Here is a 22,418-nt window from a genome sequence, read left to right as displayed (position 1 = left end):
CCACATGCATGCACACACACGCACACACACATGCACACAATTGCTGCAAACCACTGCATTTACAGGATTTTTTTACACCTCAGGTGGGCCTGTTAGTTTCTAATAAACCTACTTGCCATCTATTTTTGGATCTCATCACCCTAATGAAAGGATCACAGAATGCTTCACAGCCAATTACCTGGTGCAAGATAAATGCATGTATTTATTCATTCTCCATAATGATGATTAAGAGGGAGTTCATTTCACTGTAGTCTTGCAGGTGTTTAAAATATAAATGAACTGACTGCAATAAGAAGTACCCAAAACCTCATCTAAGGAAAATGCCATCCTAGATAATGCTCTCTTGTCCAATCCTATTAACATGAAATCACTTTTCTATTCCTTCAAATCTCACTAACAGGATGAAATAAAGCAGATGCCAGACAGATACCCCTCAAAGGAGACTGGCTCTCTCTTTTGCATCTGAAAAGCCCAAACCCCAAATCTATTCTCTGTCCTGGGTTTTCCTTTTCCTTAATGCTTTGTTTCCCTCATGCAGTTTCATTAGACTGCATTTGATATTTATTTCTCCAGAGCAGAAGTAGTGTATTCCCACAGAAAAGATTTGTCTAAATGCATCTACTATTGAGGCTCTCTACTGGGAGAAAAATTTTAAGCAGTGATGTGTGTTTATGGATATACATGTTTGTAATCTTATCTTCGTGGAGGCCTGTTGAGAATTCCTGAGGCACTTACTGAAAGACTTCCTTTCCTAACATCATTATTGCTTATTTGCTCCAGATGGATGTCCTGGGAATGAGCAGCTTGGAGAGTCATGCACCATGTGTCACCCCCAGGTGACTGGTCTCCTTGTCCAGGCTATCAGACACGGGTGAACAGCATGCTCAGCTGGGCCTATCACATTCCACACGGCAGAGCCTTAACATAGCCAGGTGCAAAAACGTACATTTTAATGGAAATGGAAACCACACTTATGCTTAGCCTTGGTTGTTAGTGTTTTGAGGAGACAGGATTTAAGTCTTTCCCAGTAGGGACATGACAAGCACTGCCTTTGGGGGTTAGTGAGGCTTCAGCAGGGCTGCTCCCCACCTGTGCACCACTCTGGAAACGTTCCTCACATCCAGCCCATAGACCCTGACTCTGGCCTGTTTGCACCCAGGTTCCAGAATGCATGAGGAAACTCTGAGAGAGGAACGTGATGGAAAAGTAATAAATTTAGCACTTACTTAAAGTGTGATTTGATCTAGCAAAAATATTTCCCAAATGTGGGTGACCATGTTTTGGCCAAAGGAAGTGCTGTGGGAGGGTCTTACATTCATTCTCTCCTCTCCGCAAAACATGGCAAATAATTGGCTTTGCAATCAAATGCACCAACGAGGAGGGAACACAGCAGGGGAATAGGGTCAAGGTGTAGGTGTAACTCGTGAATACTATATTTTTCACCTTTTATTTTATGACTATGTTATAAAATATTAACAAAATATAAGATATCTATTTTTGAATGCTTACAAATGTGTGTATATATTTCAGATATATAAATATATATGTATACACAATGTATGCTATTAAATATATATTTAATAGTATTATTTAAATTGTAATTGATCCTTGAGCAACATGGGGGTTGGAGCACTGACCCTCTGCTTAGTTGAAAATCCACATATACCTTCTAACTCTCCAAAAACTTTGCTAATAGCCTACTGTTGACCATAGCCTTACTGATAATGTAAATAATCAATTACCCCATATTTTGTATGTCATATGTATTATATGCAATATTTTTACAATGAAGTAAGTTAGAAAAAAATGTTATAAGATAATCTTAAGGAAGAAAAAATATATTTACTGTTCATTACAAGAAAGTGGATCATCATAAAGGTCTTCATCTTCATTGTCTTCACGTTGAGTAGGCTGAGGAGGAGGAGGAAGAGGAGGGATTGGTCTTGCTGTCTCAGGAGTGGCAGAGGCAGAAGAAAATCCATGTAAAAGTGGAACTCTACTGAAAATCCGTGTAAAAGAATTTTTCTACCCATGAGAGAAAAGGAAGAATCAATATCGTGAAAATGGCCATACTGCCCAAGGTAATTTACAGATTCAATGCCATCCCCATCAAGCTACCAATGCCTTTCTTCACAGAATTGGAAAAAACTACTTTAAAGTTCATATGGAGCCAAAAAAGAGCCCGCATCGCCAAGTCAATCCTAAGCCAAAAGAACAAAGCTGGAGGCATCACACTACCTGACTTCAAACTATACTACCAGGCTACAGTAACCAAAACAGCATGGTACTGGTACCAAAACAGAGATATAGATCAATGGAACAGAACAGAGCCCTCAGAAATAACGCCACATATCTACAACTATCTGATCTTTGACAAACCTGACAAAAACAAGAAATGGGGAAAGGATTCCCTATTTAATAAATGGTGCTGGGAAAACTGGCTAGCCATATGTAGAAAGCTGAAACTGGATCCTTTCCTTACACCTTATACAAAAATCAATTCAAGATGGATTAAAGACTTAAACGTTAGACCTAAACCCATAAAAACCCTAGAAGAAAACCTAGGCATTACCATTCAGGACATAGGCATGGGCAAGGACTTCATGTCTAAAACACCAAAAGCAATGGCAACAAAAGCCAAAATTGACAAATGCGATCTAATTAAACTAAAGAGCTTCTGCACAGCAAAAGAAACTACCATCAGAGTGAACAGGCAACCTACAAAATGGGAGAAAATTTTCGCAACCTACTCATCTGACAAAGGGCTAATATCCAGAATCTACAATGAACTCAAACAAATTTACAAGAAAAAAACATCAAAAAGTGGGCGAAGGACATGAACAGAGACTTCTCAAAAGAAGACATTTATGCAGCCAAAAAACACATGAAAAAATGCTCACCATCACTGGCCATCAGAGAAATGCAAATCAAAACCACAATGAGATACCATCTCACACCAGTTAGAATGGCAATCATTAAAAAGTCAGGAAACAACAGGTGCTGGAGAGGATGTGGAGAAATAGGAACACTTTTACACTGTTGGTGGGATGGTAAACTAGTTCAACCATTGTGGAAGTCAGTGTGGCGATTCCTCAGGGATCTAGAACTAGAAATACCATTTGACCCAGCCATCCCATTACTGGGTATATACCCAAAGGACTATATATCATGCTGCTATAAAGACACATGCACACGTATGTTTATTGTGGCATTATTCACAATAGCAAAGACTTGGAACCAAGCCAAATGTCCAACAATGATAGACTGGATTAAGAAAATGTGGCACATATACACCATGGAATACTATGCAGCCATAAAAAATGATGAGTTCATGTCCTTTGTAGGGACATGGATGAAACTGGAAATCATCATTCTCAGTAAACTATCGCAAGAACAAAAAACCAAACACCGCATATTCTCACTCATAGGTGGGAATTGAACAATGAGATCACATGGACACAGGAAGGGGAACATCACACTCTGGGGACTGTTGTGGGGTAGGGGGAGGGGGGAGGGATAGCACTGGGAGATATACCTAATGCTAAATGACGAGTTAGTGGGTGCAGCACACCAGCATGACACATGTATAGGTATGTAACTAACCTGCACAATGTGCACATGTACCCTAAAACTTAAAGTATAATTAAAAAAAAATTTTTTGTTCATGGGTCATGTTGTTCAACGGTCAACTGTAGTTATTACATTTTTATTTAAACACAAAATAGTTTAACATTCAGTTAAATAATTCTAACACAAGTGAAAGTGATTAAGGGCAGTACCTGCAGAATTTTTTTTTTTAATAATCTCAACGTTTACTTTACATTCAGGTGGTACATGCACAAGTTTGTTACTGGGTATATTGTGTGATGCTGAGGTTTGGGATATGAATGATCCCCTCCCCCAGGTACTGAGTATAGTCCCCAGTGCATAGTTTTTCAATCCTTGCTCCCTCCCTTCCCTCCTGCCTCTAGGAGTCCACAGTGTCTATCCTTCCAGTCTTTATGTCCATAAGTACCCAATGTTGGGCTCCCACTTATAAGTGAGAACATGTGGTATTTGGCTTTCTGTTCCTCCTGCAGACATTTTTGTTTTGTTTACACAACTGATTTGCACAACAGTTCTCTGTTCTTGGCAAGAAGAAGTCCCTGTGATCTGGCCAGCAGCATCCTCAGCCTCCTACATTGAATCATCGCTTCACCTCTACCTCAACATCACGTGAATTCTCAACACTTGGTAATTCCCAAGCTTATCCAGGAACTTTCATGCTTACTGATCCTCTCACTGATAAGACCTTTTCCTCCTTGCCTAATATCAAATTGCCATTCTCCTTTCAAAGACCTGTTTGGGGGTCAGTTTCTCGCAACTTGATGCTCCAACAAGTCTCCTTCAGGGCTGCTCCCTGTTCTACCACATGTCCTGCAAACGTCTACTCCACTGAGCACAACACATTTTGAATATGTAGTCACTCATCTGTCTCTACCACCAGAAGTCTGGTTCAGAGCCTGGTACACAAAAAGTGCCCTGTGGATATTTGTGTCAATCAATCCATGGGCCCAGGGTGACTTACTTGTAGGACAAAGCAAGGAGCTCCTGCTTTGGGACCTGAATTTATCACCTCTGCCAAGTGGGGCCTTTGCTGCTGACTTTCTGGTTTCTTCTCATTTAGACCCAAGGCATTGTCTGGTCTTTTCCTAAAGCTAGTCACCTGAGGTGGCTGCAGGCGAGCCAGAGGCATCCCATAAGCTCTGTAACTCTACAGGCTCAAGTGTCTTGCTCCTATCTGGGCATTGCAATGTCAGGACTAGAAGCAGTGCATGAAACAGGCCTCATCACTGCTTGCCAAGTGCAGATCTCAACTATAAAGTAGTTATCAATATTAATATAATTAATTAACATATGGGCACCTCTTAAAAAATTGGCAGATCTGGGACTTCACACTGCTGGGAAGAAGGGACAGCTTAGAAGAGCGTGCTCTGTGATTCCTCCTCTGGATGCTGCTCCTGACTCTCCCCCTCCATCGTCCTCTGCCCACAGGCCCATGCTAGCCTCCGGCATCTTCCAGGTACAATGATGGATGTGCCTGGATGGATGTTGGAGAAAGAACACCAACACACCCTCAGGCTTCGCCAAAGCCACCCTAAAACTTGAATGCCTTCTGCATTCTCAAGCCACTTCACACTTGTCCCAAAAAATCTATGTGGCTGCACCCAGAACCCACCCCCTGCCAGGATCCCCATGGGCCAGCATGCCTACCACTCCACCCACTGAGCAGCCCAGGCAAGTGGTCTGCTCTCCGGAGTGTACCTCAGTAGCTGCCACTCTCGGCCTGCTAGCTTGCCACTCTTCTTTCCATTGCCTTCCCTCCCCCTGCCTTCTGGGTACCCAGACTTCCTGAGCTCTGCCCCCACTCAGCTCATATCAGTCTTGCTGTTCATCTTTCCCCAGTCCTCATTCAAGTGGAACTGAGCATCTCATTCTAAGAACCCTTTTGATTTTAGTATCTCCATAGCTTCAAAAAAGACCTGAACACCAGAACACTGCTGAGCAGCAGGGATGCTTCCCAGGGTGCTATTATCATCCCCAGTTTGCACATGGGGAAACTGAGGCAGAGAGTGCTAAATAACCTCCCCAAAGTCAAATAGCTGGCAGGTGGCCAAGCTAGCACCCATGTGCTCAGCCACTTCCAGTGGTTCACTGCCCAGGTGATTGGCTGCTGGTATGGCAAGAATGAGGAAATAGGAGGGCTTCTCCCTGGCTCTGCTGGAAATCCCAACTTCCCCAGGAGTGTGGAGCTGAGTGGTTCCATATCTCTAACATTCTTGTCTTTGTGCATAAGGGATTTTTAGCTTCCCAGTGAGTGATCAACAAGGGAAAGTTGTGGGATACTGCTTATTGACTTCTTCCTGAAGTCAAGGTACCAAGAGGGTGACAGAACAAAGCTGAGGACCGAGAGTAGACATTTTTCCCAAGTTACTTAGAATCCATGTCAGCAAATGCATGCAGACTATGGAGGGGTCCACAGAAGAGCTGAGCCTCCTCCTAGCAGCCAACACCAGCTTGCCGGCGATGTTAGCGGCTGCCTTGGAAGTGGACCCCCTGCCCCAGCCCAGCCTTCAGATGATGCAGTGCCAGCTGACAGCCCAACTACAACCCCATGGGAGACCCTGAGCTGGAGGGTTCCAGCCAAGCCACATGTGGATCCTGACCCAGAGGAAGTATGTAAGATAATAAATGGTTGTTTTAAGCTGCTGAATTTTGGGGTAATTTGTTACACCAAGATAGATAACTATACTATGTATTTGCATGTATTATCTCCTATATTATGGTTTAGTCTGTTTAAAATGATGACTCAAATATATGATGTTGCCTCTAGTACAGTGGCTGAAATCTGATAGATCTTCCAGAAATGTTAATTGCGTCCATGAATAACTGAATGAATTTGTGATCAACTTCAGGGCTGATTTTATTCATCAAACACTTATTCAGAACCTAATTGAAGTCAGGCATTGACCTAGGTGCTGGGGACCTGTCTGAGTTGGGGACCGCCGGGGGCCCATTCTGGGATGAGGCTCTGAGCATGCTCATAGTCATCCTACGCAAGGCTGGGGAGGCTGAGTGCTCACCTACCCACTCCCCACCAGCTTCTCTGGCTGAGGGCTGCTTCTGGAACCTCACATTCTGGCTTGCCTTGTGTGTGGTTCAAGTATACACCCAACGCCAGCACACAGCATTCAGGCAAACAACCTCAGGTGTGTGCGGGAAGCAGCCTTTGGACAGGCAGGGCACCAGCAGCATCTGCTGTGGCATGAAATGTAAAACCAGGGCTCACGATACAAAAGAATTATAATTATAAAGAAATGTAAAAGAGAAAGAGCCAAAGTATGTTTCTATACCTGTGGATGTGGTCACTGCCTAGTGGACTGTGGAAGGTGTCACAGGAAGTTATATTTGAAATGGTGCTGCGGAGTGAGCAAAAATTTGCTGGTGGCCGGGCGCAGTGGCTCACGCCTGTAATCCCAGCACTTTGGGAGGCCGAGGCGGGTGGATCACCTGAGGTCAGGAGTCTGAGACCAGCCTGGCCAACATGGTGAAACTCTGTCCCTACTAAAAATACAAAAAAAAACAGCTGGGCGTGGTGGCAGGCACCTGAAATCCCAGCTACTTGGGAGGCTGAGACAGGAGAATCGCTTGAACCCGGGAGGTGGAGGTTGCAGTGAGCTGAGATCACACCATTGCACTCCAGCCTGGGCAACAAGAGCTAAACTCTGTCTCAAAAAAAAAAAAAAAGCAAAGAAAGAAAAGAAAATTTGCTGGGAAGGCAAATGGGGAAGATGTGCGAGGACGAAAGAGCTGCACATACCAAGGCATCCAAGTGTGAACACTTGCAGTGTATCAGGAAACAGGAAATGTCCACCTGTACCTGGGGCCTCAGTCACACAGGAGCCAGGAACACATGAAAAGCTTGCAGCCAATACCTCATTGGCTTTGTAGGTATTTCCTGGTAGCAGAACCACAGCCACTAGCAGGCAAGCTGGACCCTCTGTGAGGATTAGAGTCTGCGCTTTTGAGGCTCCCAACCTCCCAGCATTTAAATTATCCCTAACACTCCCAACCGTGCCAGGAAGCCGCGTCTTGTACCACATGAGATCCTGGCCACTCAAGTAAATTCACCCACGGGCCCGCCCCTGCTGGAGAGAGGGAGAATCGGGGTCTTCACTGTTTGTTTGTGGCTGTTGCACAACTGACACCATTTTCTATATTTGGAGCTGTTATGGACTAAATGTTTGTGTCCCCTCAAAGTTCACTCGTTGGAGCTCTAATCCCCAATGTTATCAGGAGGGAGGACCTTTGGGAAGTGATTAGGTGAATCACTAAAGTCCTGAGAGTGGGGCTGTCAGGATAGGATTAGTGCCTTTGTAGGGAGAGACTGCTCTTGCTCGCTCTCTCTCTGCCATGTAAGAGTCAGTGAGAAGGCAGAGGTCTGCATCCAAGAAGGCCCGCACCAGAAGTGGACCCTGTTCCGCCCCATTCCCAACCCCTAGCCTCTAGAACTGTGAGAAATACATGTCTGTTCTTTAAGCCCTCTAGTCCAGGGTGTTCTGTTATGGTAGTTTGAGCAGACTAAGACAGAGACTCTGCGGAAATTCTAGTCTCGGAGAGGCAGGGGTTTGCTTTCTATGGCAGAAACCAAGAGGGTTCAGACATTCCTGCCTTTAGCCCCAGAAGCCAGGGCACAGGCCGTGAACTGGGCTAGGTCCATGAGATGTGAGTCTGCAGAGAACATTAATGTGCAGGGGCAGTTTTGAGGTGACACTGATGCCTGGGGACCTGAAGCATCATCCTGGCTCCCCTGCTAGAGTGAGGACCCCTGGGGAATCGCATAATAAATGCAGACCAAGCCCACTCACAGGGGCCTTTGCAGGAATTACACTGATAGGACATGTAAAGTATTCCTGGTAGCAGTCCTCATTCAATGCATGTCCATTCTCATGGTTTCTTTCTTTCTTTCTTTCTTTCTTTCTTTCTTTCTTTCTTTCTTTCTTTCTTTCTTTCTTTCTTTCTTTCTTTCTTTCTTTCTTTCTTTCTTTCTTTTGAGATGGAGTCTTGCTCTGTTGCCCAGGCTGGAGTGCGGTGGCGCAATCTCCACTCACTGCAAGCTCCTCCTTCCAGGTTCACGCCATTCTCCTGCCTCAGCCTCCGGAGTAGCTGGGACTACAGGCGCCCACTACCACACCCCGCTAATTTTTTGCATTTTTAGTAGAGACAGGGTTTCACCATGTTAGCCAAGATTGTTTCGATATCCTGACCTCATGATCCGCCTGCCTCGGCCTCCCAAAGTGCTGGAATTACAGGCGTGAGCCACCACGCCAGGCCATTCTCATGGTTTCATTGTCTGCTAGTGACTTGCGGGCTTCTCAAAAGAGATTCCCTTCTCTTGCATAAGGGTGAGTGGCTTTGATCTAACCCAGCTCTTCTAAACTGAAGATTTGCTTTCTCTCCATGTTGACATCCACGAGCAAATGTCACATCCCCTGATAGCCCTTCTGCCAGTGGGCACAGAAATGTCTCTTTGAGCTTCCACATTCACTGTGGGCTTCACGCTAGGTGGAGTGAATTGTTATCGCCTTACATCTATAGATGAGATCGTTTCTTATTTGGGGTTTTATAGGTACAGCACAAGAAAATCATTGTGGGCGTTATTATTGTGATTTGAAAGTCTAATGGATTTATTTATTTTGTTGATGGTTTTGCCTCAGGGATTTAAAAACATGGTAATTTTATGTGTCTTTTTTTTTTTTAACAGTTGTTTTGTTTTTACAGATTTTTTACAGGTTTGTTTTGTTTTGTTTTGTTTTACAGTTCCCATAGCAGTAAAATATTCACTCCATAGTGAATTTTTTTATAAGTTTTCAACTGCAGGTGGAAATAGATTACATCTATTTGTACTCTAAAGTGCTGGCAATAAAGTTTACTCTCAATAATATCTTTTTTTATGTGCTTAACATTAGCTGTAAAGCATAAATGAAAGAAAGTAGTAGGACATGAATCCCAAAGTTTCCAAAAAATGCAGCTCTATGTGTATACAACAGAAGTTACTTTGTAAGCTCCCTTCCACCAATGGCAGAAAGGAAATTCCAAGGAACTTAGGTCTCCCTCACACATACGTGCACACATGCACGTATGTGTGTGTCTTGTCCCAGCTGCCACCAAGTGTGGCTATTTTGGATGGCTTCTTGGTGCCATGACCTAGGGGTGGCTGGGGTTGGGTGTCTGTCCCATCATCTCCTGTCTGTCATCCCTGAGGCTGCATTGTCAGGGTGAACGTCAGTGTGTGCAGGGCGAGGCTCAGTCACCCCTTGTTCCTGGGTGCAGGGCCCCTCCAGTACAGCATCCTCCCAGCTATTTCAGGCCACTTCTAGGGGTCTGGAAGGAGCCCTCTGCAGCCTGTGGCACTCTGCGGCCAGAGGGAACATGGGAGGACTCAGGTGCCTGACTCCTGACAAGGGGGAAGTAGTTTACTGCCTCCCAGGCGACTCTGGAGTGGGAAGGAACTCTGTGATACTGTGTGTGTCCGTCAGTCCAAGTGGCAGGATAGCCAGAGCCTTCTCCACACTGGGAGAAGGGAGGGCACTCAGAGGAAGTGGGGTTAGCTCCACCTTTCCGCCCCGCCTCTCCACTGTCTCCACCCTGTCCTCGCTGCTAGGGTTCAGGCACTGGGGAGAGCCCTGCACATTTTCCTGGGTCTCCTGACTCCACTTCTCGCTTTTTCCTCTGACATTCTTTCATCCCTTCCCCATCCCAGGAAAACATCATCTGTTTTTCAGGGTGAAGAAAACAAACTCAGTATGAAGGCATATTGTTTCTCAGGGGCCAGCTTTTGAAATTCAAAATGCTTTCCTTTCAGACTATTGCTTCAAACTTGAATCTCGAAAGTGTAATGCTGATAAAATTTAAAGTAGACTCTGAAATGCCAAGTCTCTCTCTACGCTCTACCGTGCATGTTATTTGCAGGAGGTGCTGGCTGATGCCTCAGTGGGGCAAGGCGGGACAGTTTGGACACATTGTGAAAAAGAAATCTGTTGTTTCTGGGTATCAACAATCAACCTACTACCAACTGCAGAGGTAAATATTGAAATGCCATTCGGAAGGGGCTTTTTGTCTCTATCAGATTTACTGGTAGCACTAATAACAAATAGAGTTTTGAATTGCTGAAAATCACAGGCTGAATTACTTTGAGAGACCAGGTTTCATCCTGAAGTTTTGGAGCAGCTCTCCAGAGTGGCCAGTCCTGAATGTACAGTCATGTCGGTGGCTTCAGGGGGACTTTTTTAGAAGCATGAGGCTGCGTAGGCTGGTTGGAGGGAAATGGAAGGACCTGAAGAAGTTTAGTATGAGTGTTCTCTTTGTATGGTCTCTGTTCTCTTCCTGCTGCAGAGAGGCACAGTGGAGGGCAAAGGGCTTTGCCTGGGTCCCCCTTTCTCTGGGTACCCTCCACGCAGGGCTCCCAGAGACTACTGTGGACACTGGGGGAAGACAGTGGGTTCACCTGGACCCAGTTCTTCCTAACTTCCTCACACTGCCCACATACAGCCCTTCAGCCCTCCAACTCCCTTCAAATTTAGACATCAAGATTTATCTCTTTCTTCTATTCCTTAAGAGCTAAGCTGATACAACAGTTCAACCCGAAGCATTTCCACACTGTCTCATACTGCTCTGGGCTGGGGTTGCATCTTAATCGTGGAGTGAGTGGAGCCCCCTTGCTTCACCTATGGGATGAATTTCTGTGGCAGGCGAGGGTGGGGGATATTGTGGGCTCTGCCCTCAAGCCACACACCAGAGCTGTTCTGGGCTCTCAGGCTGGCTCTCAATGGTGAAAATCACCGAGCTTCTCCCTATGGCAAGGAAAGAAGTACTCAAAGTGTATGCTGATGAGCTGGGCTGGAAGGCGCCCGGGCTCACCAGTATTTGGAGGGAACATATAGGAAGAAGAAACATGTTGGTGAAGTTGTGAAATTTAAAGTGTATCTCAAGCATTTGTAATACTAAAAACATAACAAACACACACCTGGGTCCATCATGTGAATTTTCGGGGGCAGAACATCACTACCTCTGTGGTGCACTGTACCTACCTATCTTTTTAATGAGGCAGCCTCACTCACCAATCTGGTTGTTATACAGCACTCCACCCCCAATTCAGTCTTGAGGGATTTCCCTTGGTTACTTGGGCCCCAGGGCTTTTGACATCGACCCAGGGATATCCTTATGGACAGTCTCCATGCTCATTCCTATGGCAGGAAATGCCACTTTCAGAAGACCTGCTGTGCGCCACCTACCCAGAGAACCCCGGGCCATTCTGCACAGCAAGGACCCTCTGCGGAAGGACAGACAAATGCAAATCCCCAAATACAGTGCCCAGAATGAGTGCTGGACACTTTTCCTGCAGTCTCAAGGGCTAGGTGAACCGCTAGGTTTTAAACAAGACGTTGGAATTAGGAGTTTTATGTAGTCCAGAGATCTAAGCAGATGAAAAGTTCAAACATTCTCGGCTGACACAACGTTAGATTTTGGAAGGGACTGCAGAGATCTTTGACCCTGACTCTCTCTCAGTGTTGAGAACTGGCTACCATAACAAAATATCATAGAGTAGGGGTCTTAAAAAACAGAAATCCAGGCCAGGCACAGTGGCTCACACCTGTAATCCCAGCACTTTGGGAGGCCAAAGCGGGTGGATCACCTGAGGTCAGGAGTTTGAGACCAGCCTGGCCAATATGGTGAAATCCCACCTCTACTGAAAATACAAAAATTACCTGGGCATGGTGGTGGGCGCCTGTAATCCAAGTACTCAGGAGGCTAAGGCAGGAGAATCACTTGAACCCAGGAGGCGGAGGCTGCAGTGAGCCAAGATCGTGCCATTGCACTCCAGCCTGGGTGACAAGAGCGAAACTCTATCTCAACAACAACAACAAAACAAACAAACAACACAGAAATCCAGGTGCTCAACCTGGAGGCTGAAAGTCCAAGATCAAGGGTTCAGTAGGGCTGTTTTCTCCTGAGGCCTCTCCTTGGCTTGTGATGACCGCATCCTTGCTGTGTCCTGTCGCGGCCTTCTCCCTGTGCATTTGCAGCCCTGTTGTCTTTTCCTTTTCTTATAAGGGCATCAGTCCTATTGTGTTAGAGCCCCGCCTTATGACCTCATATAACCTTAATTAACCTCTTTAAAGGCCCTATCTCCAAATACTGTCACACTGCAGGTTAGTACTTCAACATAAGAATGTGGGGAAGGGGGCACAACTCAGGCCATAACAACTCACTCCACTGCGTCATGACTTAGAACAAGACATTATTACACCATCTGCTGGGTCCAAAATAATCAAGGTCTGAGTAGAATAGATTAGACAGTGCAGGGCAAAATATCCAGGATTGAAGTCAGACACATCAGGGCAGAGGCATGACTGTGAAACCCATTGGCTGTGACCAAGCAAGTCACTTGACTTCTCTGAGCCTCTCTTTCTTCATTTGGAAAACAGGGAGAGTAACATATATCCTGCATGGATGGGAGTGTTGGAACTAGTGTTTGGAAAGTGACTACTCAAAACGGAATGGCTATTCTTATGAGTCACCATCATTCTGATATTCCATGGGATTCCAAGGTCTAGTGAAGCCCTTGGCCCCCTTCTGAGATGCATTTTTCTGGTGAGTTGCTGCACATTGTGCTATGGAACTGTGCAACCCTGGATACAACACTAGGCTTGACACCTGAGCCACCAGCCAGACACAGGGGCCTGATTCAAGGCCTACCACCCTCTGTGAGGACTTTCCATGTGCTCCTGAATAGGTATGTGACTTCCCCTGAAGACCAGATCCCCTGCTGATCACACACCCTGTGTTTCTCCATATGTACCAATATTTTCACATAAAACTTTTCACCTTATAGTCACTTGAACAAGGCTCATTCTGTGCCTAACAGCCTGGAAAAATAAATAAATAAGTAAATAAAAGCCTTCTATCACATAACAGGGCTACATGAGGGAATTGCTCAAAGTTATAAACTACAATGTAGTTACTGTGGAGACACTTTGAAATGCTGTATTAGTCCATTCTCATGCTACTATGAAGAAATACCCAAGACTGGGTAATTTATAAAGAAAGTGGTTTAATTGACTCACAGTTCCACATGGCTGGGGAGGCCTCAGGAAACTTATAATCATGGCGGAAGGCGCCTCTTCACAGGGTGGCAAGAGAGAGAATGAGTCAGCACAGGAAAGACTAGCATTTCTAAAATCATCATATCTCCTGAGAATTCACTCACTATCATAAGAACAGCATGGGGGAACCACCCCCATAATCCAATCACTTCCCACCAGGTCTCTCCCTAAATACCTGGGGATTACAATTCAAGATGAGGTTTGGGTGGGGACACAAAGTCTAACCATATCAAATGCCTATCCCTGGAGGAATGCTCTAGGATCTAGGGTCAGGCAAAGGAGGCCAAGTAGCATCAGATGGTGGGGCAAAGTGCTGAATATGTGAAAATGGTATTCTTGGCTTTGGACCAAGGTGCGCCACCTGTTCTGTCACTACATCATCACAGCTCATGAGATACAGTCATCACAGGCTAAGAAGAGGTTGGATGTGGATAGGACCTGAGCAGCCATGTGACCTGCTCCAAAACCCTCATAGAGGCCTAAAGAGGTACAATAATTGTTCCAAAGTTACACTCTTATTTACTGGCAGTGCCAAGGCTAAATTTTAAATCTTATGACCTCTAGCCCAATATTTTTTTCCACCTTTAATCATAGATTCTTAAAAATTGTATTTTGCATGTGAATATTCAGTTGTCCCAACAACATTTGTTGAAAAGACTATTCCTCCCCCGTGGGATAGTCTTAAGACCTTTGTTGAAAGTTAGTTGACCATAGATATCTGAGTTTATTTCTACTCTCAATTCCATTGCATCGATAAATATGTATATCGTTGTGCCAGTATCACATTGTCTTAGTTACTCTTGATTTGTAGTAAGTTTGGAAATCAGGAAGTGTGACTTCTCCTACTTTATTCTCCTTTTTCAAGATTGTTTTGACTGTTCTGGTTCCTTGCAGTTCCATATGAATTTAAGAATTAGCTTATTATTTCTGCAAAATAGGCTGTTGGGATTTTGATTGGGAATGAATTGAATCTGTAGATCAGTTTGGGGAGTACCGCTATTATAATAGTCAATGGGTCAAAAAGTAAATAAAAAGAAAAATTAGGAAACACTTTGATATGAATGAAAAAGAAGGCAAAGCATATCAAAAGTTATATGACACAGTAAAAGCAGTATCATATAACGCAGGGAAACTTAGAGCTGCAAATGTCTATATTAAGAAAAAAGTTATCAAATCAGTAACCTAAACTTACATTTTAAGACACTGAAAAAAGAGGAGTAAGCTAAACCTAAAGCAAGCATAAGGCAGTTGTGTTAGTCCATTTTGCATTGCTCTACAGAATACCTGAGGATGGGTAATTTTTAAAGAAAATTACTTGACTCACAGTTCTGCAGGCTGTGAAGTAGGACACCAGCATGGCTTCTGGTGAGCGCCTCAGGAAGCTTATAATCATGGAGGAAGCAAAGAGGAAGTAGGCACATCCCATGATGAGAGAGAGCAAGAGAGAGAGGAGGGAGGTCCCAGACTCTTTTTAACAATCAGATCTCCTGGTAACTCATTACCACAGGGAGGGCATCAAGCCATTTATGAGGGATCTGACCCCATGGCCCAAACACCTCCCACTAGGTCCCACCTCCAACACTGGGGGTCATTTCACATGTGAAATGTCAATCACATTTCAACACGTGATTTGCAGGGGACAACTATCCAAACCATATCAGGAGGAAATAATAAGAATTAGAGTGGAAATTAATAAAATACAGAAAAGAAAAACAATAGAGAAAATAAATGAAACCAAACCCTAATTCTTTCAAAGGATCAACAAAATTGACAAAACTTTAGCTAGATTGATCAGAATTTTTAAAAAGAGAAGACTTAAATTGATAGAATCAGAAACAAAAAAGAGGACATTACTACTGACCTTATAGAAATAAAAATGAATTACAAAAGAATATCATGAAAAAATTGTGTGCCAACAAATTAGATAACATTAGTGAAATAAACAAATTTCCTGAAAGACACAAACTGCAAAAACTGACTCAAGAAGAAGTTGACAATCTTAATAGACCTATAACAAGGGAAAATATTAAATTAGTAATTAAAAATCTTCCCACAAAGAAAGCCCAGGCCCAGATGGCTTTACATTGAGCTATACATTATTATTTTTTTAAATTATACTTTAAGTTCTTGGATACATGTGCAGAACGTGCAGGTTTGTTACATAGGTATACATGTGCCATGGTGGTTTGTTGCACCTATCAACCCGTTATCTACATTAGGTATTTGTCCTAACGCTATCCCTCCCCTTGCTCCCCACCCATCAACAGGCCCCAGTGTGTGATGTTCCCCTACCTGTGTTAATGTGTTCTCATTGTTCAATTCCCACTTATAAGTGAGAACATGCAGTGTTTGGTTTTCTGTTCCTGTGTTAGTTTGTTGAGAATGATGGTTTCCAGCTTCATCCATGTCCCTGCAAAGGACATGAACTCATTCTTTTTTATGGCTGCATAGTATTCCATGGTGTATATGTACCACATTTTCTTTATCCAGTCTATCACTGATGGGCATTTGGGTTGGTTCCAAGTCTTTGCTATTGTAAATGGTGCTGCAATAAACATACGTGTGCATGTGTCTTTATAGTAGCTATCCCATACTTTGTTCAGATATCCTTAATTTTCACATAATGTTCTTTTTATATTCCAAGATCCCATTCAGGATAGCACATTATGTGCAGCTGTCATGTTTTCTTAGGCTTCTCTTGGCTGTGATTGTTAATCAGAATTTTCTTAGTTTTAAAATTAGCAGGGTGTGGTGGCAGGCGCCTGTAATCCCAGCTTCTTGGGAGGCTGAGGCAGGAGAATTGCTTGAAACCAGGAGGTAGAGGTTGCAGTAAGCAGAGATGACACACTGCACTCCAGCCTGGGTGATAGAATGAGACTGCGTCTCTCTTAGTTTTGATGACTTTGATCATTTTGAGGAGTACAAGTCAGGTATTTAGTATAAATAATGTGCTTCAACTGAAATGTGTATGATGTTTTCCCCATGATTATATTGTAGTTACATGAATTTGGGAGGAAAACCACATAGGTAACAGGTCATTCTCATCACACCATATCATATCAATTCATCACATACTGTCAAAATGACTTATCACTGTTTATATCGATGTATATCACCTGAGGTAGTGTTTGTCAGATTAATCCAGAAGTTTGAAAAAAAATTTAAGAGCCGTAAAAAGGTTATATCATTTAACAGTTCTGCTTTTAGAATTCTAAGTAAATTTTGAATGTATGAAGATTTCTATGCAGTGATGAGCAACATCATGTTACCTCTACAAATATTAGTTTGAGGGATAAATCCATAAATATTTATATATCAGTGAGTGAGTAAATAAATCATGAGACATTAGAATATTGAACAGACACTAAAATTGTGGGACAACTGTTTTTATCATATGAGAAAATGCTTGAGAATTACATTAAATAAAAGTAAATACAGTAAATAATATACAAAATTTGACCCAATTACATGTCCAGATATGAATATATTTTAAATTATTTGTCCCAAGATCTGTTATGAATATTGAATCTACAAATTCATATTTTCCATTATTTTTACAATTATCCCTTTGAATATTGTTTCTCTTTCATTTTTGCTATTCCCCTTTTCTTCAAGTAGACATGTTAGATTTATTCATTCTGTCCTTGGTGCTTCTTAATCTTTCATTCATTTCTTTATCTTCTTATACTGCATTTGAGTAATTTCCTGTTCCCTATCCTCCAGTTTATTATTTCTCTCTTCAATTGTGTCAAATCTGCTTTTTAAATACTAATTGAGTTTTACAGTCTTTGTCAGTTCTAATATTCCTAGGGAACTCTAATGCTATATATTGTTTTTGCTGTCTTTCATTCACTGTGGATTATTTCCTCAAATGTGGTATAACTTTGACATGTAAATTTTTCTCCTATAAGATCTACTATATAACTGTTCTATGATTTTCTCCTGCTTAGAGATTTTGGCTATAACTGGCATGGAACCTATTTTTATATTAGTTTTTTTAGATTATGAGCTTTGGAAAGACACAGTTATTGCAAATTTGATCTCCGCAAATCCATGCAATGCAAGTTCTGGCTTTGAATATGTGTGTTGAACTTTTTCTCTTACCCAGAGTCCAAGCAGAGATAGGTAAGTTTTCTGGTTGATTTTCTAAGTTAATGACTATATTTCTTTACTAAGCCACTCTTTTCTAGAGGTACAGTTCTTTTTTGGTCTACCATTCATACAGAATTCTCAGTTCTAGTACTCAAACCTGCCTCCTGTGGGGCCTAGAATTTTCTGTAATCTCCCATGCTTGACAGCTGGGGTGGGGCATTCTGGCTGGCCAAGCAGACCCAGAACATGAGCTCTCTGCTGTGGGAAACCCACCTAAATCCTTATAAGTGGTCTACTCCCAGAAAAATGTGGTCTCAACATTAGAAGAAAAAATGTGAAACCTATCTACAGCATTCTATGCTTCCTTTTTGGTTTTTAAGCTGCCTTATTGATTCTATCACACAAGGATTTCTTCTTCCTTGTTGAAAGCTCACCTATGCATTTTAAAACATGTCTGTTCTATTTTATACAGTATTTACAGAGTTTTGTAAGAGTTTTTAAGTTGTGCAGAGCAAAATATTACTGGAATCAGAAATATTTTCTGTACCATTTAGTATATTTAATTTTAAAACTGTCTTCTAGGATAGACATTGTTTATATGTCATAGTTAAGGACAGTGAAACATTTTGCCTTTTGTCATCCAAGCTAGCATACAGCAAAGGTAGAACTGAATTCAGATCTTCTCTTTAGACTGCAGGGTTACTTCTGCTGTATCACAGATCTATATCACCGTTCTATGAAATTAAGAGAATCTTAGCATTTTTTTCAGGCTAAATACATGAGATATAGGAGATCAAATCTCCATTTATTCAACAAATATTTTCTCTGTGTCTACTTAATGCAAATATAGAGATAGAGGGATAGATAGATAGATACACTTATAGGTGAGTATATGGATACATCTATCATGAGGTATCACTTGGGGGCCAAAGAAAGGGAAGGAGATGTGTTGCCAAGGACAAACCTTTTCAGAGAGTTAAAAAAGAAAGTTAACTCCCAAGTACGTTTTGTGTAACTCTAGGCCTGTGTAGGAGAAATAGCAAGTAGATTACCTAATATTCAGTCTTCCCTGCTGGTGAAGCCAATGTGCCCAGTTAAGTAAACAATTTACTTTTCCCAGCTTCCCTTGCAGGAATAACTGGGCGACTCTATTATGGCCAAGACATTTTACATGAAGCTTGTAGGGAAACTTTATTAGAAGAGGGCTGTGGCCATTGGAATAACAGCCACCCAACCCACATCCTAATGCCTAGAACCTGAGAATGTATTACTTCATATGGTAAAAATGACTTTGCAAATGTGATTAAGGGTAAAGGCCTTGATATAGGGAGGTTTTCTTGAATTATGCAGGTGGCCCCAACTAGTTACATGTATTCTTAAAAGTGGAGAACCTTTTCTGGCTGTGTTCAAAGAGAGAGATGTGATGATGGAAGCACTCAGAAAAATGTAGTGTGAGGACTCACCCTATTGCTGGCTATGATGATGAGAGAAGGGAGCCATGAGCCAAGGAATGCAGGTGGCTCTAGAAGCTAGAAATGGCAAGGAAACAGATGTTCCCCCAGGACCTCTAGAAAGAAAGGCAGCCCCTTTGTTCTATTGATTTAGCTCAATGAGATCGGTGTCAGACTTCTGACGTTAAGAACTCTCAAATAATAACTTTGCATTGTTCAAAGTGACTATATTTTTGGTAAGCTATTATGGCAATAGCAGAAATCTCATACTGGGGCAGACTTTGCTGGAACATCCATTTTTGGACTTTCCCCTTCCCTTTCTTTCTGTTTGGAATATGGACAAGATGTGGCCTCTAGCTTGTGTGTGTGAGGATGAGGATGAGGATTAGGATGGGAGAGGAGACAGTCAGAAGGTACCTTGGTTCCTGCTGACTTTCTAGAGTGTAGGCTGCCTATCTCCTGACCAACCCTATTTTGTTGGTATTCTGTCACATGCATTTTAACCCACTTCACGACTCACAGCAAACCTGACTTAGAGTAGAAGACCTAGGGCTGAGTCCTGGCTGTATCATTTAGAACTTTGACCTGCATGGCCTTGGGCAAGTCATATAATCTCTTTCGGCCTCAGTTTCCTCATCTATAAAATGGAGCATCCAAAATAGCCCCCAGGAAGCTTGTGAAGATGAGATGAAGTACCTTGAGAAAGCATCCAGCACAGGACATGGCACACAGCAGGGGTTCCTCAGATGTTTCCTCGTTTTCTCTCTAAATATAACCTATACAAATTTTATTGTCACGAATCCACATCTGTAAATATTTAAGAGAGTTGGCACAGATGAATGCCTAATCCCCAGGGCAGAAGATTTGCCTTTGTTCAGCCCCAGCTCAGTTCCACTGAGTACAATATTCCAACTCCATCCTGCAGCCAGAACTCTGCAGACCCAGCACCATCATCGCTGAGGCTCACAATGACACGGGTGAGCAAGCCCAGGCTGCTGTGATGACATCAGGGGATCTGGGATGATTGCTGGGTCAAGTTGGAGGAACACTCTCCTCCACCTCTCATAAATGTTGGGATATCATCTGAAAATTGGTGTTAGGCAAGGTCTTCCTTCGTAAGGTGATTAATCACTCCTGGAACAGTTAGTGGAGAGGATATGGCTTCTCAGTAGAAAGCTAAAAACGAGTAAGCTATAGAGATTAAGCTCAAATGAACACGAACAAAAGCTAGAAGTATTGGTTTCCAAAACTTGGATGTCCAGGAGCACAGCTGGGTCAAGACATCCAGTAACATCCCTGGGCTCTGACTCCTGCACTGCTCACAGGTTCTTTCCATGCTGTAGAAGCTCTAGCTCCATATCCACCTTCCCAACCCTAGGAGAGGAGGGCTTTTGAATAGTTTTGGTAAAAAAATAAGGTTTGAGTGGATTCTGATCATCCTGATATGGATTACATGCATATTCCTGAACCATGCTCATCAGCTGGGTTGGGGCACTCTGGCTTGCCAAGCAGACCCAGAACATGAGATATCTGCTTGGGAAACCCACCTAAATCCTTATAAGTGGTCTACTCCCAGAAAAGAATGATCCTAACATCAGAAGAAGGAGGGAAAAGGTGATGGGCAGATGGAAACAAGGCATGTTCACTGGAGGGTCCTGGGAATATGAAGAGAAGTGTTCATGTCCTTTACTCTCAGATATTCTCTCCTGAGCCTTGTTTTGAAAACCCAAGGTTTTTATGCACATATTCCCCAGAGGTGGAACTAAAATGATACCACTTACAGGAGGTCACTAAGGAACTGGGATGGGAGGGAGCCACCCTTTATTAAAGAGACTTCCTGGAAATGAGGTCTACTTGGGTAGGACTTTAAGGTAAGAACAGAAAGGGTTGAGAAAGCAGTGGGTTGTCTCCCACCAGAAAAGCCAACCTTACCACCAAGGCCCTGATGGAGGCACAGTTGTCCAAGGCTCTTCACCTTCCTGATGGGCTGTCTTACTTTCGGCAAAGCTGAGAGTTTAGTCTTAACCAATCTTCGGTCATCCTTCCATACACGGTGTCCCCAGTTTCCTCATACATCAGATGGAGATGGTAATAGTGCCCACCACTCTGGGGGCTTCAGAACCAAATGAGATCATAGATGTCAAGCACAAGTGCTGAGTAGACACCAAGCAAATGTGTGACATCATCCTCGTCATTGCTTCTACTGCTCCTCAGTGAGTCATTTTCTTTGTCTTCGGGCTTGAAAAGATATGCAGCACAGTTAGCACTTTAAAATAATTTGATTTATACGGATTTGAAATTGATCAATATTTTGAATTTGGGACCTAAATTTGAGGCTGTTCATCCCACTGAACCAACAAACAAAAAAGGAGATACTGTGGTCACAAGTGTGATGGATCATAATTGCAAAGGAGGCCTCGCAATGGGCCAGGGAGGTAGTAATCTCCGCAAAAAAGAAACGCTAACTTCACCTTCCAGATAAAATGGAGTAACAGGAAATACATTTACTCTCATGCCTGAGACAGCCAAGAAAAAAAAAACAGAAAAAATATACAAAATAACAGTTTTTAAGTCCCCAGACATTAGGCAACAAAAGACAGTGATTCCTGAGAGAGAGAAAACGGTGAACTCCACAGTTGCCTTGACATTGTCTCCACGGTATGGCATAGAAAAGTGGAACTCAGGCAGAAACCTAAAGAGTCCCTGAGTTGAAGAGACAGCTGAGATTCCAGGACAACAAGGCAGATAGCGTGCACAGAACAGAGCTGCACAGGGAGAAAACTCCAGAGATCAGCATAGAGTCCTCATTGAGTGCTCAGCAGTACTGATCAAGGCACGCATGTGCATAAACTACCGGAGGTTGGGTGTGATGTTTCATTATATGTGTCAACTTAAATGGGCCATGGGTACCCAGATGGAACATTGTCGTGGGCGTGTCTGTGAGGGTGTTTCTGGGTGAGATTAGCATTTGGATTGGTAGATTCAGTGAAGTAGATTGCCCTCCTCAAGGTGGGGGTGCATTATCTAATCCACTGAGGGTCCAAAAGAATAAAAGGCAGAGGAAAGAATTTGTCCCATTTTTCTTGCCTTACTGCTTGAGCTGAGACATATCATTCTGACTTCTCCTGCCCTCCCATGGGTTTACACCACTGACTCCCCCCAGTTCTCA

The sequence above is a fragment of the Pan troglodytes genome, chromosome 16 (genome assembly GCF_028858775.2).
Source record: "Pan troglodytes isolate AG18354 chromosome 16, NHGRI_mPanTro3-v2.0_pri, whole genome shotgun sequence".
Classification (NCBI taxonomy): domain Eukaryota; kingdom Metazoa; phylum Chordata; class Mammalia; order Primates; family Hominidae; genus Pan; species Pan troglodytes.
Note: the sequence above shows the minus strand (reverse complement) of the source record.